General features: G+C 43.7%; 1 protein-coding gene across 1 annotated transcript in view; it reads left to right on the top strand.

Annotated features, from left to right (window-relative positions):
- LOC145398117 (uncharacterized) overlaps positions 1-18,261 on the top strand; it is a 207,073-nt gene that overhangs the window by 25,704 nt on the left and 163,108 nt on the right. The window lies entirely within an intron of this gene.

The raw sequence follows: 18,261 nt of genomic DNA, 5'->3' as shown, positions 1-18,261 counted from the left end.
ATAGTTTTGTCTTTCCTGTTTGGGTGTTTCATCTCTCACTCCCATATCTCTCATCAGCACCTGCATTTCAGTGGCCAGACAGTCACTTTTCCCCAGGGGACACTGGTATCTCGAATTAAGCACATTATTGGACTCTTTTGAATATCAGATCCAACATTTATGGTTTATAGTCTCCTCTAATTCTTGCATTTTCCGTGACGTGCCAAGTTAGCATACTTTCTACCTTCAGGTCATAACTTTGTATTCCAGGATTCTTCATTGCTCTTGCTTCAGGTCTTTCCCAAAATACCTTCTTGCAATTAAAATCTCTAGTCAGCACCAATCTGTTGTTTCGTTCAGTTTTACTAACACATTTAATTACTGTACTTTCTCATCAGACATTCATATTCCTCTTTTCTCCACAACCTTATTGAAGGAGGCATATGCATCATAACTACAGTGGAATCTCCTAAATTACGACCTTATGAGACTGGATACACACCACTATTTGAGAGGTCCGCGAGTTAGAATTAAGTAATCTATCTATCTATCTATTGCCAGACTCCATAATCCCGTAAGGGGTGGCTGTTTGACTTTGAGTTACTTGTTTTACAGAGAGGGGCACTAACCCTCCACCAACCCACTTGTTGACACGTAGGGAGCACGTATGGTTTGGTTATATGGTTACCACCCAGCGTTGTAAATGATTTCTTGGCTTACAGGATACCATTTGGCTTGTCACTCAGTGTAAAGCCACCTGTAAAGGAAAGAAAAACAATAAGAAGTGACAGGAAAGATGGGAGAAATAAGATGAAACGAAGAGTCAAGAGTGAGAGCAGTGGAGATGGGACTGCTGAGAAACATATGTGGAGTACAGAGAGTGGACAGGATATGAAACAATGTGATTCGTGAAAGATGCGGAGTGAGGAAGTCTGTGGACACCATTATCCAAGAGAGTGTACTGAGATGGTATGGTTATGTGGAGAAAATGGATAACAATAAAGTGGTGAAAAAGGTATACCTGAGCGAATTCGAAGGAGGGAGGAGGCGAGGTAGGCGAAGAATGTGGAGGGATATGGCGGATGAGTGTGTGAGGAAGAGAGGTATGGAAGTCGGTGAGGCTAGGGGACTGACGAGAACGAGCTGGCTGGTTGAATGTTGTGAGAAGAAGTGTATGATCGGGGATTTGGCACCCCCGTTTTAAGGCGACAGCATTTGGATTGACTCTATTGGGTACGTTTATGTGAAACTACAGAATGTGATGAAAGTTTTTGGTGTATCAAGTAGAGCCAGGATTCCCAGGGGCTTGAATGATGAGTGAACGGAAGTGTGGCCCATTGGATTGAGCGGACTTGGTTGTCTGGATGTTGCTGCTCCTCACCCTGCCCTAGAGTGGGAAAGGAGGTCTGGATGATGATGATGATGATGTCTGCCATCTTGGAAAAGTTGCCCCCCCTCACCCCCAAACTTACATAAAATTGATCACCAGCAAACACTAACAACCTGGAAAAGAAATGAGTAAAGTATATTTAATGGAAATGAACAATATTGTAAGATTCTTACCTGACTCTGAATGACTACATTGCTTGAATGGACGGGGGAGGGGTTCCTGGGATTGAGGCAGATTACAGCCTCTCAGCAAGAGGCGAGTGTGCTGCTGCCTCATGCTGTCACCTCTGTGCCACTTTCTCCTCATCAGCCTCCCTCAGGAACCCCTAAAAGTCCAGTGTGGAGGCAATGGCAACGGTATCATGATCATCCTCAGCTGCCTCCGTGTCGTTGTAAGAATCATCGATTTGTTGAACTTAATTCTTTACTAAACGGGCGTGGCCTTTCCATGTTTTCTATTGAAGTGAATCATTCGCAGGTTACTTATTATTCCTGGATTACCATAGCTACTGGGCATTTTTATAAACATACCTCTGAAAGCTAGTAAATGAGGACTTAGAATGCGTGATACACTGACACATCCGGTCGGAGCGGTGGTTGGTAAACAACGTGGCTAGTTGGAGAGATTGTTAGTAATCACGGTCGATGGTGACCTGCCCGCTTCCTTGAATTCCCCAAAATATAGGTACAGTATATTTTGTTTTTTCCACTCACTTCTTGCAGTCACAATTCAGCAGTTAACTATTTGTGTTGCATATGTACCAAAATTACTTAATTTAAGATCGTGAGTTTGTTATTAACAGTAATCCCTCAATTATCCAGACGCTCTGTATCCGGTTATGCTCCGTATACGAATGTTAGGCCTTGGGTGTATTAGGTCCATATCCTGATTTATTTTTCTGTACCTGGACATAAATTTTCTGGCATTGACAGCCAGCCGGCCTACAAAGTAAAAAAAGTCCGTTGGGTGGCTCACCGGCCTCTCCATCCACGTGCAGGTAATCGGTCATAGCCCATAAGCAGAGCAAACAAGGATGTCCGGCTCCCTACCGAACGTTCAGAAACCCCTGGCCACCATGATCATCTGTAACATATTGGCAGCACGTGAGAACAGATTGTAACCCACAAACTGAGTGAGAATGGCTGTCTGGCTTCCAACTGAATGGCCAAAGTCCGCTGGCCCCCCTGGCCGGCTGGCTGGCCTACAGAGACGAAAAAGCCCATTGGGTGGCTCACCGGCCTCTCAGTCCACACGCAGGTAATAGACTGTAACCCACAAGCAGAGCAAAGAAGACCCTCCGGCTCTCTACTGAATGGTCGAAATCCTCCGGCCAACCTGATCACCGGAAACATACTGGCAGTGTGCTAGGGAAACAGACGTAACCCACAAGCTGAGCGAGAATTGTTGTCTGGCATCCTACTACCGAATGATCAAAATCCCCCGGCCACCCCAATCACCGGTAACATTGTGGCAGCGCACGAGGAAAACAGAGCGTAACCCACAAGCTGAGCGAAAATGGCTGTCCGGCTCCCTCCCGAATGATCGAAATCTCCTGGCTGGCCAAATTACAGTGATCCCATAGTTATATCAACGTTCATTTTCCGAACATGTTCAGTATGTGGACGCTGGGCCTTGGCACTATTAAACCATTATCCGAATTTACTTGCTATTATCCAGACGTTAAAAGTGGCTGAGAACTTCAGCCGGCCAGCCAACATGTCGAGACATTTGGTATCGTAGCTGCTGGGCTTAAGCCGTGAGTGGGGAGTAGTCTGTAACCCACAACCAGAGCTAAAATGTCCGTCTGACCCTGTACTGAATGGTCAAAATCGCGTGTTCGTCCTGTCACTCCCAACGAACCTCCAGCACCCAAGTAATACGACTGTAATCTGCAAACGGTGTCAAAATGTCCCTGCACATTCCCCACCGAATGTCTAATATCGCATGGCCACGAGGGCTGTCTTTCTCAACTGCCATCTCCATCAAACACAGACCACAAGCCACGAGTACCTGTTCAGCGACAGTGATCATCCGCCTCTCTATTGAAGGTTGAAAGTCCCCTGGTCTCAATGCATCGTGTTTCCACATTTCCACTCTGCATCTAACAGACTGCAAACCACGAGTAAATGTATGGCAAAAGCACCTGTCCGCCTGTTGACAGAAGGGGGAGAATTCTGCCCACAGCCTTGCCTCTCCCCCCCCTCCCTTCCCTCCTCCATACCTTCCCAGCTCCCCCCTCACTCCCTCAGTCTTTACCCTCTTGACTAGTGAGTTTTGAAAGTTTTTTGCAATTTAATTGACTACTATTGTTCGTATGGAAATTCTGTGGTGACCACGCGAAAGGTCATGAAATTCTGTATCTAGACATATGCTTAACTCTTGGAAAATGCTGGGAAAATTTTGAATTAGGATATTGGGAAGTTATATGAAGGTAAGTTTTACTCTTGAACACTTTATTCCTGCTTGAATTTCGTACTCTTACTTGTCAGTTTGATGTATTTTTATTAGCTTATCTTATAGTATAAACACCAGCGATGATGATGGTATGCAATTTTTACCAATATAGGTCTCCCTCGTTTTACGATTGGTATGTGTTTCTAGAAAGGCAATCATAAACCGAAATATCGTAAAGCCAAATTAAGGTTTAATGGGAAAAAAAAGGGATGCGTTCCTGGACTCGTGTATAAGAAACCCAAGACCCATACAGGTGATCTAATGTGTACCTAGGAGGAAAATATGGAAGCTGAAAAACCAAGTAGTAAGAGATGCCTTCTATAGCGAGTTGAGGAGAGTGGTGGCTGAACAGGGAGCTGTAGACAGAGGCGTTAATGAACAGTACAGAGCTCTCAAGAACAATTTCATGAGAGTTACTGATGTAACATGCGGTTGTACAAGAGGACCACCAAGACATAAAGTAACTTGGTGGTGGGATGAGGATGTAGAAGCTGCAGTTAAGGAGAAAAGAAGGCTTTTCCGGGAATGGAAGAAGGGTGGTAGCAAAGAGGAATATTTGGCTGCCAAGTGTAGGGCTAGAAGAGAGGTATACAGGGCAAAGTCTGAGTCACAGAGACTATTACTTGATAACCTAAATCATGGGGAAAGGAAAAATATGATATTTAGGGTGGCAGGTCAAGTGAAGAGGGATAATCAGGATATTATAGGTGAGCAGTGTGTGAAGAATGATGAAGGAAGGGTAATGGTGAACAGTGAGGATATTAAAGATGCATGGAGAGAGCATTATAACCGGTTGTTGAATGATGAGTTTGACTGGGACAGGGAAGGTTTGGAGCCATCAGATCCAGTGTCTGGCCCTTGGCCTTTGATTGATACTGCTACTGTGAGTGAGGCAATAGGCAGGATGAGGGTGGGGAAGGCAGCAGGTGTGTCTGGCTTGACTGCCGAAATGTTGAAGGCCTCAGGCGATATTGGGGTGAGTTTAGTCACTGACCTGATAAATGGGATTATTTATGAGTGTGTTGACACAGATGATTGGCTGAAGAGTGTAATTGTAAATGTGTATAAAGGGAAGGGAGATATCCTGGAAAGAGGAAATTATAGCTTTTAGATCAGATAATGAAGGTAATGGAGAGAGTTTTAGAAGGTATGATTAGAGAAAGAGTGAATATTGATGAGATGCAGTTTGGGTTTATGCCAGGTAGGGGGACCACTGATGCTATATTCTTTGTTCGACAGCTTCAGGAAAAATATATTGGTAGGAGAAGGGATCTTTATTTTGTTTTTGTTGATATGGAAAAGGCCTTTGACAGAGTCCCTAGAGAGGTGGTGAAGTGGGCAATGAGAAAGCTTGGCTTGGAGGAGTGGCTGGTTAGGGTGGTTATGGCTATGTATGTGGGTGCTCACACCCAGGTAAGAGTGAATGGAGCCCTTTCACGTGACTTTAGAAATGGACTTCCGTGGGAGTTGTTGTATGCTGATGATTTGGTGTTGACTGCAGAGAACGAAAGGGAGGCGGAGGAAAGATTTAGGAAGTGGAGAGATGGTATGGGGCACAAGGGTTCAAGGGTAAATGCAGATAAAACAAAAGTGATGATATCTAGGGTTGGTGGCGGTACTGTCAAAGACGAGGGAGAGTGGCCATGTGCAGTTTGCCACAAGGGCGTGGGAAGTAATTCCATCTTGTGCGGTGTGTGTGATAAATGGGTGCATAAGAGATGTAGTGGTATCAGAGGTAGACTGCGAAATAATGCTGATTTTACGTGTACGGCGTGTCGAGGTGAGCTGGTGGAGATTGTCAGACGTGAAGGGATTGAACTTGCTGGTGAATCTCTTGAGTGTGTGGAAGAGTTTTGTTATTGGGAGACATGTTGTTTGTTGGAGGTGGGGCTGGAGCTAGCCCTGTGGCTAGGGTGAGAAGTGGTTGGAAGAAGTTCAGAGAGCTCTTGCCTCTCCTGACATTGAGAGGACTCTCCCTACGTGCTAAGGGGTCTTTGTATGCAGCATGTGTTAGGAGTGTAATGCTGTATGGTAGTGAGACCTGGGCAGTGAAGGAGGAAGATATTCGCTGGCTCAGACGTATAGAAATGACAATGATTAGGTGGATGTGCAGTGCGTCGCTGCGTCCAAGGCCTGGAGGGGCTGGGTTTACGATGGAAGAGTTGAGAGGTAGGATGGGACTGGAGTGTATTGGTGTTGTGATGAGGAGAGGTAGATTGAGATGGTTTGGACATGTGGAGAGGATGGGGGATGATAATTGGGTGAGGAAGGTGAGAAGTGTTAATATTGGGGGTGGGGTTATGAGGGGTAGACCGAGAAAGACATGGGACGAGGTCATTAAGTGTGACCTCAGGGTTAAGGGACTGAACAGGGAGGCTGCAATGGATTGTGCAGCTTGGAGAGCCGCCATTAGCCGACCAAGGCCGACACATGCAAGCATATTGGAGCCTTTAAAAATGAAACGAAAACGAAATGAGTGCATCTGAATCACATATGTATGTACATTTGCAAACATAAAGACATGAAATAGCAAAAACAACATGAAATACAGCTGTACTTTACTGTACTGTTATGTACCCTCCTACTGTACTGTAGCTCTGTCCACCCTGAGTCGGTCCCCCCCGAGGCTGGAGAACGTAATGCCTTAATGTCTCCTCCGAGGCGAGGAGACATCCTGGGCCAAAGCCCATCACTCGTCAACACAAGAGGCGGAGAGGGAGGAAGCAAGGGTGGTGGAGGTTTGGATGGCAGGGGTGGATAACTCAGGAGAATGAGAGGTGGTGGAGGTTTGGGTGGCAGGGCTGGATGACTCAGTGGTAGGAGAGGCAGATGGACTAGCAATGGGTTTGAAGAAGCTGGAAATTATTGTTTGCTTTGCCATTCTCCTCCTGGCCTCTTACATATCCTTGTAAACTTTTAGGGCTTGATCCACACCATGTGTAGCTGTTGCAGTCCGGGCTGGGTTGCAGTCATGTTCCCTGAGAAGTTCCATGCCCCTCTCTGTGCTCTCAAATGCCTCTCGAAGTGTTTTTACATCAAGGCCCCATTTTGGATCCTTGTCATCCTCATCGTCCTGTTCAGTAAAGGACCTCTCCTGCTGCAGCTGCATGAGGTCCTCATTTGACAGAGGTTCATCATGCGAGTCCAGTGACTGCTGGATGTCGTCCTTATCCACCTCCTTGAACCCTGCAAGGTGTGAAATCCTCACAATATCCTTTCGAACTGCTTGCACGTCAGGGAAGCCAGTGAAGTCTGCCACACACTCTTTCCAGATCTTTCTCCAACTCCCATTCATGGCCTGTGTTACCTCCTTCCATGCTGCATCTTTGTCGTCAATGGCCTTCTTGATGTTGTATTTTGCCCAGAATTCTTTTATAATTGGCTTGTCTGGGGTGCCGGTGGCACTGAGAAGTTGCGACATGGTGTGATGTTGGTAATAGGCCTTGAATGCAGAGATTACGCCTTGGTCCATTGGCTGAATTAATGCAGTAGTGTTGGGTGGCAGGAACATCACCTCTATATGATCTGCCTAGTCTTGCATGACAGATGGATGGCTAGTGCGTTGTCTAACAGCAGCAGAAAACGGTTGTCAAGATTATTTTCTGATGCATAGTGACGAAGCCTGGGAGATAAATAATCAACAACATAACTTTGGTTGAGTGCTGAGGTCATCCATCCCTTTCTGTTCGACTTCCGAATCACAGGTAAGTAAGCTTTGATAAGTCCTTTAAGTGCCCTGGGATTTTCAGAGTGATAGATGAGCATAGGCTTCAGCTTAAGGTCGCCAGCTGCATTGCCACCCAGCAGTAGCGTCAGCCTATCTTTTGACGCCTTGAACCCTGGTGCTGTTTTTTGTTCCTGGGAAATAAATGTCCTAGAGGACATTTTTTTCCAGTATAGGCCAGTCTCGTTGAAATTTATAACTTGTTTAGAGAAATATCCACCTTCCTCTATCCGCTTCAAAAGAGCTGGCTTGAAAGCGTCAGCAGCAGGCTTGTCGGAACTAGCAGCCTCACCAGTCATCTTAATGTTGTGTAGGCATGCCCTATTCATGAAACGTTCAAACCAGCCTTTACTTGCGGTGAATGATGTTCCCTCCTTAACCTTGCAGTCCTTCCTGCACAGGTCATCCCAAATAGACAAGGCCTTGGTAGTCACAAGGGAGGTGGATAGGGGCATGCAGCGTCGAGTTTGGTCATCTGTCCAAAGCTTAAGCAGCTGGTCCATCTCCTCATAGATGGGTTCCCGTTGGCGAGTCAGCATCTTGGCCATGAGAGTCGTGCTTGTCTTCCCAGCTTTGTTAATGTTGACAGCATTCTTTATGACAGTCGATACAGTCGACTGTGCAAGACTCATGGAACGAGCGATGGAGTTTGCCCCCTCACCTGCTTCGTGCCGCTTCACAATATTAAGTTTAGACTCTAGGGTTAAAGACGTTCTTGGTTTCTTTGGCTTCATATCACCAGCACCAGATGTTGCAGGGCATTTACAAGACATCGCGGTGGTGGGACTAGGGGTGCAAAATATGAAGAACAGGAAAAATAGTCATATCCTGGGCACTGATGCACACAAATGCATAGAGGTTGTGCGCTGAACGAGCACACGGGTGAGACTGGCAAAAGCGCGGGAAACTGTGTGGGTGGGGCGGGTATGCCACACAACTCTTAGCTGATCTGCCTGTGAGCGCGTGATTTCCACGTGCCCAATCGTAAATGCAAGGAAGCTCAATCATAAAATGAACACTTGGTACTAAAGAAGGATCATAAATGTGACATATTGTAAAACGATACAGCGTAAAACGAGAGAGACTGTATAACTAATTTTCAGTGCCATATTTGGCTGTGGATTTTTTTTTTTTTTTTTTTTTTTTTTGAGCCCTGGGAGCAATCACTCATCACAGACAACAGATTTTCAAACCGTCTTCAGTTTTTTTGTGGATTTTTGTTGTTTATGCGTTGTTTTCATGATGTTTAGCAATAATATTGATAATCATTGTTTTTGTCTAAATATGGCAGATTGACCTGAAAACAGTGCCAAAATTAGGATGGGTGCTGTGCATACAGTTGTGTATAGGTTGGTTTTCAGTGTTTTTTTTCATGGTTTTCTTGGTGCTTTGCATTACTTTGGATATTCATATGTGTTTTTTGGTGTCTAAATATGGTAGATTGACCTGAAAGCAGTGCCAAAATTAGGAAGGGTACTGTACATACAATTGTGTATAAGTCGGATGTTTTTTGGTTTTCATTTTTTTTTTCATGGTTTTCTTGGTGTTTAGCATTACTTTGGATATTCCTATGTGTGTTTTGATGTCTGAGTATGGCAGATTGACCTGAAAACAGTGCCAAAATTAGGAGGGGTACTGTACATACAGTCATGTATAGGTAGGGTGTTTTTTGGTTTTCAGTGTTTTTTTTTGCCATGGTTTTCTTGGTGTTTAGTATTACTTTGGATATTTCTATGTGTGTTTTGATGTCTAAACATGGTAGATTGACCTGAAAACGGTGTCAAAATTAGGAGGGGTATCGTACATACAGCCATGTATAGGTAGGGTGTTTTTTGGTTTCATTTGCTTTTTTCCTTGGTGTTTAGCATTACTTTGGATATTCCTATGTGTGTTTTGATTTCTGAATGTTTCAGATTGACCTGAAAACAGTGTCAAAATTAGGAGGGGTACTGTACATACAGTGGTGCATTGGTAGGGTGTTTTTTGGTATTTAATGTTTTTTTTTTCATGTTTTTTTGGTGTTTAGCATTACAGTAAAACCTCGATACAACGTACTTCAATATAGCGGAATTCGCTTTTATTGGACTCGAGGAGCCAAGTGGATTAAATTCTTATGTGTCAGGAGAAGTCCAATAAAGCCAGAAGCAGGCCTCTCTTGGAATAAACGAATAAACAATCAAACGGAGGAGATACCATAACATCGGTTCCTCCACTCTCCTCCTCCATACCTTTCCTTCCTCCCCGTCCCTCTCCAGTGAGAGAGAGAGAGAGAGAGAGAGAGAGAGAGAGAGAGAAAGATAAAATTGAAAATGCAAATAACTGAAAATGAGAGTAAAAGTGATGGTGAAAGAGAGCACACAAGTAAATATGGAATGTCAAAGTCAACAGAGAGAGAGAGAGAGAGAATAAATACAGAAATGACAAGTGGCGTCCCCTTGGCATAAACAAATGAGGGAGATAGGCATAACCTTGGTTCCTCTCTCTTTTTCTCTCTCTCTCTCTCTCTCTCTCTCTCCTATATTTCCTCCCCTTCTCTCTGTCACGGGGAGAGGTGAAAGTGAATGAAAAAGTGAAGGTTAGTGAAGGCATTGTGAAGGTGAAAGTGAAGATAGTGTGAAAGTGAAGGTAAAGGTAAAAGTGAAGGTGAAAGTGAAAGTGAAGGTAAAGGTGAAAGTGAAGGCAAAAGTGAAAGTGAAGGTGAAAGTAAAAGTGAATGTGAAAATGAAGGCAAAAGTGAAGTCAAAAGTGAAGGTGAAGAAGGAAGGTGAAAGTGAAGGTGAATGTGAATGTAAATGTGAATGTGAAAGTGAAGGTGAAAGTGCTGTGAAAATTAAGTCGAAAGTGAAGGTGAAAATGAATGAAAATGAAGGTGAAAGTGAAGGTGAAAATGAATGTAAAAATGAAGATGGTGAAAGTAAAGGCCAAGGAGAAAATGAAGGTGAAAATGGTGGTGAAAGTGAAGGTGAAAATGATGGTGAAAGTGAAGGTGAAAATGAATGTAAAAGTGAAGATGAAGGTGAAAGAAAAGTTGAAAGTGAAAGTGAAGGTGTGAGTGTAGGTGGAGGTGAATGTGACAGTAAAAGACGAGAGGGCAAAAGTGAAGGTGAGTGATTAATTGTAAAGGTAAATGTGAAAATGTGAATGTAAGGTTGCAAGTGAAGGTGAAAGGGAAATTCAAAATGAGTGATAGTGAAAGTGAAGGTGAATGTGAAATGAGCATGGAAGAGAATATGAAAGCGAATGTGAATGTCAGAGTGAACTGAAAGAGAACGTAAAAATGAATGGGAAGGTGAAGATGAAGGTGACGACGATGTCAAAAATATGTGAAGTAAAATAGAAGTGCCCAGTGCGGAGAGAGAGAGAGACAGAGAGAGAGAGAATAAATACATGAATGGCAAGCAAGCCTCTGTGCATAATAAAAGGAGAAGTCAAGGGGGAAGTCCTGATGTCGCTTTTTTCGGACTGGCTTAGGCCCCAATTACTCCGATATAGTGAGGTTTTACTGTACTGTACTTTGGATATTCCTATGTGTGTTATTATGTCTAAATGTGACAGAGTGACCTGAAAACAGTGTCAAAATTCGGAGGGGTGCTGTACATACATTGGTGTATATGTGGGGTGTTTTTTGGTTTCATTTTTTTTTTTTTTCAAGGTTTTCTTGGTGTTTAGCGTTACTTTGGATATTCCTATGTGTGTTTTGATGTCTAAGTATGCCTGAATGACCAGAAAACACTGCTAAATTAAGCATAGGTACTGTAGAAATAAGTTAGGTATAGGTTGGAGGTGGGTTTAGGTAGGGTCTGGGTGTGGGAGGGGAATAATGTTCATTATCCGGATGTTGCCACTGTCCGGACAGGCCTTTGGCTCTATTATGTCCGGGTTCTTTCTTTCTTTTCTTCATTCTTTCCTTGTCCTTCTGCCTATGGGTGGCTTTACACTCCCTCTTCTGTCTTTCATTCCTTCATTCTTTCCTCTTCCTTCTGCCTGTGGGTGACTCTACACTGAGTGACAAGCCAAATGGTTTCCTGTTCACCAGGAAACCATTTACTATGCTGGGTAGTAACCATATAACCAAATTTTGGCACCTGGTGGTTTAGTGGGTAATTATTGTGCTCCAATCAGATTGAGCCGGTGAAGGTTTATGTCCAAGGGGTGGTTGGGGTTTATTGCTCTCCTAATGCCACTCAGGGATGAGTGAGGTTGGTCACTCTCATCTTAAATGTCAAGACCAACTGCCTAGCCCCGGGCTCCTACGCTCCTAATGGGGCAACATAGGATTGGATGATGGATGGATGGATGGATAAATGAGGAATTACTGTAGATGGTAACTCCTGGCCACACATGGCCATCCGCCTCCTTACTGAATGTTCAAAGTTGCATCAGCATTTGGATTACGTGGGCACTTCTTAGGCCCATGATGTATGGGAACCTAGTGTTTCTGCTACGTTGCGACATTTACCTGGACGAGTGAAGGGGACCATGCGCTCGTAGGTCAGTCTGCTCCTTATTGCTTGAATGCTCATAGCCAAGCGTGGGTAGAGACATAGCAGCGCCGTACACTCCCCAGTGGTACTGCACTTTGGTTCCTGCCTTTGTCTCTCCACATGTGGACATGCTTGGCTTAGGTAAAACAATGGCAGCTTCCATTGTTGCATTTTGGTGATGCCCTACCTTCAGCAGGCCTTTCTCCTCTGTAGTGTTCTCATGTGTGTGATGATGGCCTCACCACCATCCGAGAAACTTAAGAGGAGGGTTTTGACTCTGGAGAGGAAGTGTGAGGTATTGGGCGAGGTTAATGCGAGCTAGCCAGCAACTCGCATTCTGTGTGACTATGACTTGGCCTGTTCAACCTTGTTTATTATCAAGAAATCACGGGACAGGCTGACTCAGTACTGACAGGTCAACGGTAATACGACTTGTAAAGGCGACCAGAAGGTGATGTCCCAGCACCGCCACGCCAACATCGAACAGTCGGCCTTGGTTTGGTTCCGTTAGCAACAGGGTCCTGGTGTACATGTATGTGGGATCAAGTTGAAGGCTGCAGCTGAGAAGCTTGTACACCTGCACAACGTGCACGACTTCAAGACATCTGAGTGTTGGCTTTTCTCGTTCAAACTTCAACATGGACTTACTGGCCATAAAGCACATAGAGAGGCTTTGGATACAGCAGTGGAGGATGTTGAGTCGTTTCACCAGAAAGTGGAATGCCTGATTGAGAAGGAGGGCTTTGCTCTCGGTCAAGTGTACAGTGCTGACGAAACAGGCCTGTTCTTCCATCCCTTACCCACCGACACCGGGGCAGAAGAGATGAAGGAGACTGTGCCAGGTTGGAAGTTGTCCAAATGACATGTCTCAGTGTTGTGCTGTGCCAATGCTAACGGGATGCATCGTCTCAGACCTGTTATTGTTGGATGTGCAAAACAGCCGTGTTGTCTCCATGGGTTGATGGATAGCCTGCCTGTTGTGTGGTACCATTCTGTGAAGGCCTGGTTTACCGCAAAGATCTTCAGAGATTGATTCCACAGACACTTTGTCAAGGAGGTTACCTGTTATCAAACGGAGGAACGTGGTATCCCTCACAACCAGGTGAAGGCTATCCCGATCCGCGACAATGCCCCTGTGCATCTGTCAGAGAAGGATTTGGTTGCTGATAATGGCTGTAGTTAGTGCATGTTCTGCCATCTAATACGACTGCTCTTATTCTACCAATGGACCATGGTGTTATCATGGCAGGCAAGAGACTGTACTGTCCGAGGTTCCTTGACAAGGTGATGGTGATGCTTGAAGACAAGGAAGGGGACGACTTGCGTAGAGAGCGGACCTTGGAGAATCTGCGGCATTACAGCATCATGTCTATGGTGTTCAGCTGGGCCATTGCTTGGAATGAAGTCACCATCAGAACCTTGGAAAGTGGTTGGTCTCTTATCATTCAGGGATGTGAGGCTGTGCATGACTTTGAAGGATTTGACGTGGACAATTTCCACCTTCAGCTCTGAAATGCAGACAAGGATGTGTATGTCGACCATGTGAGGGATTGGTTGGATGACAACGGCGATGATCTAGATTATCAGACATTGTCTGATTAGGAGCTTGCCTCTGCTGTCTCTGTGAGGCCAATAGAGGAAAACAACGAGGACGAGGATGAGGACCATGACTCTGGCCATATCGCCACTCTATCTCTCCCATGTCTTGGTGCGCTGCAGGCCATCATTGAGCAGGTGCTCAAATATGCCAAGCACCCTCATTGTGACAGGGAGTTGGTGCCACTCAAGTTGGCGATGGATTTGCAGGCTGTCAGGAACAATGTCATCTTCTTTCAGAATCCCCACACTTATCGTCAGACGAAGATTGACCCCTTCTTCAAGTCCGCCATCCTCACGAATGCCAGCCCCTTTTCCCCACCACCACCACCACGACCACCACCACCCTTTCGACCCCAGTCTTCACTCTCAGACCCATAACTGAACACATCAGCAGCCATTGAATTGCCGTTAGACATGAGCTTGCGACTGTCATCAGCAGTGCCGAGCAGGTGCGCAATGACTTACGCAATGCGCAATTGCGCACTGTTGCACTCCGGTGAATATCGTTTGCGCATTGCGCACCACATGAGACCTTGCGCAATATTGCGCTTTAGCACATGAAAAGGCAGGTGCGCACCTGTCCTGTGGATTGCGCACTGTGCAATCCACAGGACACGTTGTCTTGGGAACTGCCCGCATGGCTGGACAAGGGATGGGGGAGGCTCGGGCGGGTCGCGATGGTTCTGGGTTGTTGGGGGCAGGCGGGAGGGTAGTAGCATTTCATAAATTGCTTCAGCAGAGATAATGTATTTTAATATTTTTAAATTATTATTATTTATAATAATAATAAATTAAAAATATATTATATATTAAGAGTAGCATAAGCAATTCCTTACAAAAATCATTAAAACATATTATTTAAATCAAATATCCACAGCCTAATAATATAATAATGCAGATAAAAGTAAAACTGGCAACATCACAGCCTTTGTTTCCCTGTCCCTCCGCTCCGCTCACTCCTTTGTTTGAACTTCCACGAGTTAACAACGCCTTGCTCCAGTCCTACCGCCTTAGTCACTTAGTGTGTCAAGTATTTACCTAATATTGATACAGGAAATGAGCTACACTCGTGTGGTCCCGTCTCTGTTTCTCAGTAAGTCAAATTTAGCTTTAAACTCGTTTAAGTTTTTAGACTGGACGATCTCTTTGTCCAGGCTCTTCCACAGGTCTGTACATCTCTATAAGGAAACTATATTTCTTGATATCCTTCAAGCAGCTTGGTTTCTTCAGTTTCATTCCGTGTCCTCTTGTTACTCTCTTATCCCATAAAAACAGATCTTCTTTGTCAATTTTATCTACTCCCACCATGATCCTGAACACTGCAATCATGTCTCCTCTCTTTCTCCTTTCTTCTAAGGAAGGCAAATCCAGCTTTTCCAGCCTCTCTCTGGATGACAGATTTGCCAGACTGGGGACCATTTTGGTTGCTGTTCTTTGTATCTCTCAACCTTGTTTATATCTTTCTTTTTGTGTGGGGACCACACTACTGCTGCATATTCTAACCTGGGGCGAATCATGGCCACTATCAACTTTTTCATCATCTCCTCATCCATATAATGAAAGGCTACTCTTACATTAGTCAGGAGTTTATACGTCACTCTAATTGCCTTGTTAATGTGTTTTTCAGGTGACAAACTGTCCTGGACCAGCACTCCCAAATCTTTCTCTTCTGTTGCTTTTGTGATTGGTTCATTACCCATGAAATAATTCAATGATGGCCTCTTGGTACTTTTACCCATTTCCAATATTTTACATTTCTTTGCATTAAATTTCATTTCCCACATCCGGCTCCAATCATGTATCCTATCCAGATCCTCCTGCAGCATTTTACAATCCTCCTCAACCTCTACCTTCCTCAAAATCTTTGCATCATCAGCAGACAGACTTGCCTAATTGTTCATTCCATCCACTATATCATCTACATAAATTAGGATCATTACTGGCACCAACACCAAGCCCTGTGGGGCTCCACTTGTTACTTCCCTCCATCTGGACATCCTATCCTTTATTACTGTCCTCATTTGTCTGTCTCTCAAAAAGTCTTTCATCCATTCCAGGAGGTTCCCCTTCTTTCCTATATGCTTTAGTTTCCACATTAGTCTCCTATGAGGTACCTTGTCGTAGGCCTTCTCCAAATCTAAATACACACATTCTACCCAACTATTTCTCTCCTGTAGCACATCAATCGCTCTTGAGTAAAAACTCAACAAGTTGGAAACACATGACCTTCCACTTCTAAATCCAAACTAACTATCAGCCAAAATATTCATCTCTTCCAGATATTTTATCCATCTATCTTTCAGAATTCTTTCGCACAATTTTGCGACCATGCTGGTTAGAGACACTGGTCTATAATCCAGGGGTTCTTCCCTGTTTCCTCCCTTATAAATTGGTACCACATTTGCCCTCTTCCATTCTTGAGACACTTTCTCCTCTTCCAGAGAACACACAATTAAACTGCGAATCTTATATGACAGTTGTTTTCTGCATTCCTTCAATACCGAATTAAGATTCCATTTGGTCCTGAGGCTTTCCTTACATCTTGAGTTTCCAGTAATTTATACACTTCTTGTACTTCCACTTTTATATCTTTTATCACTACATTTCTAGTCACTCCCTCCCCTTCCACAAACTCCTTTTCGTTATTGAAAACTGATTGGAAACATTTGTTCATTATTTCTGGCTGCATTGGAGCATCTTTATAGACCTCTCCTTCTACTTTCAGTTTGGTAATTCCTTCCTTTTGTTTCAGTTTGTCATTGACAAATCTATAAAACAGGTTGGGTTCATCCTTACATTTATCTATTATACCTTTCTCAAAATTCCTTTCTTCCTCTCTATGTATTCTTTTGTAATCATTTGTAATTCCTTTATATTCTTCCTTTGTTCTGTCGTTACCTCTCTTTCTCCAATTGTTCCATGCCGTGTCTCTCTCTTTTTTCGCTGTCATACACCTTCTATTAAACCACTCCTTTTTCCTGTTTTCTTTCCCCCTTACTCTTGGCACAAATTTTTCCACTCCCGAATTATAGAAGCCCAGAAAAATATCTTAGTTCCTCTGTATCTCTCTTGTTTCTCTGAATTTTCTCCAATCTGGATTTTCGAAAAATTTTCTCAATCCTGTAAAATTTGCTTTCCCAAAGTTGTATCTTCCCTGCCTATAAAGCTCGTCTCTTGGCTCCACGTTCCCTGTTATCATCTGGAACTCAATGACCACATGATCACTTTCCTTTTGTTTCAGTTTGTCATTGACAAATCTATAAAACAGTTTGGGTTCATCCTTACATTTATCTATTATACCTTTTTCAGATTCCTTTCTTCCTCTCTATGTATTCTTTTATAATCATTTGTAATTCCTTTATATTCTTCCTTTGTTCTGTTGTTACCTCTCTTTCTCCAATTGTTCCATGCCGTGTCTCTCTCTTTTTTCGCTGTCATACACCTTCTATTAAACCACTCCTTTTTCCTGCTTTCCTTCCCCCTTACTCTTGGCACAAATTTTTCCACTCCCGAATTATAGAAGCCCAGAAAAATATCCTACTTCCTCTGTATCTCTCTTGTTTCTCTGAATTTTCTCCAATCTGGATTTTCGAAAAATTTTCTCAATCCTGTAAAGTTTGCTTTCCCAAAGTTGTATCTTCCCTGCCTATAAAGCTCGCCTCTTGGCTCCACGTTCCCTGTTATCATCTGGAACTCAATGACCACATGATCACTTTCTCCAATAGGACACAGATATTCCAAGGATTTAATTACATCGGGTTCTTTGGTAAACAGAAAGTCTAGTCTTGCTGGTGTGTCCTCACCTCGGAACCGTGTCTCTTCTTTGACCCATTGCGTCAGCACATTGTTCATTGTTATATTTAATAATGTAGTGCCCCATGAATCTTCGCTGCCTCCTGAGTCCCATTCCTCCCAGTTCACCTTTTTACAATTGAAGTCATCCATTAAAATTATATTGTTGCTTTTCTCAATGATTTTCTGTAAATAGCTAGCCATGTCTGACAACATTTCCTGGTATTCATCATCACTCAATGCTCTTGTCTTGGGGGGAACATACACTACTGCCATATCACTCTTGCTATTCTCTCCAGTTTCTAATTTCATATATATCACTTCGACCCTGCCTTCTCCCATTTCCATGGTATCTACATTTATGTTGTTCTTCACTGCTATCATCACCCCTCCTCCCGTTTTTTTCCTTTCTGTCTCTTCCTCACAGCTTGTATTTACCATCTCCCATATTAACCTTAATATCTTCTCTTAATTTGGTCTCTACAAAGCACATAACATCAGGTTCATGTACCCCCCAAATATCGTTGATTTCTAGCTGTGCCGATATTAAACCATCAGCATTAGTATATGCCACCTTCCAATTATTTTTGATGTTTTTTATACCCTCTTTTCTCCTTCTCTCTGCCGGTACCACTTCCTTAATTTCTGATCCATGACTCTTCAATAAAACACTATCTTCTCCTCCTCCGTTCTCGGTTCGTTTTTTACCTTTGCTTCCTTTACTAACTCCTCTATTTTAGCTCTTTCTTTTTCATTTGCATCTCTCCTTATTCAAACATTTTTGAACATTTCCGTGTCTGATAATTTCCATGTTCTATTGATAATTTCATTTACTGTTG

Source organism: Coenobita brevimanus, chromosome 1 (genome assembly GCF_032717465.1).
Source record: "Coenobita brevimanus isolate Jiangsu-jjx chromosome 1, ASM3271746v2, whole genome shotgun sequence".
Classification (NCBI taxonomy): domain Eukaryota; kingdom Metazoa; phylum Arthropoda; class Malacostraca; order Decapoda; family Coenobitidae; genus Coenobita; species Coenobita brevimanus.
This window is presented reverse-complemented; position numbering and strand designations above follow the sequence as displayed.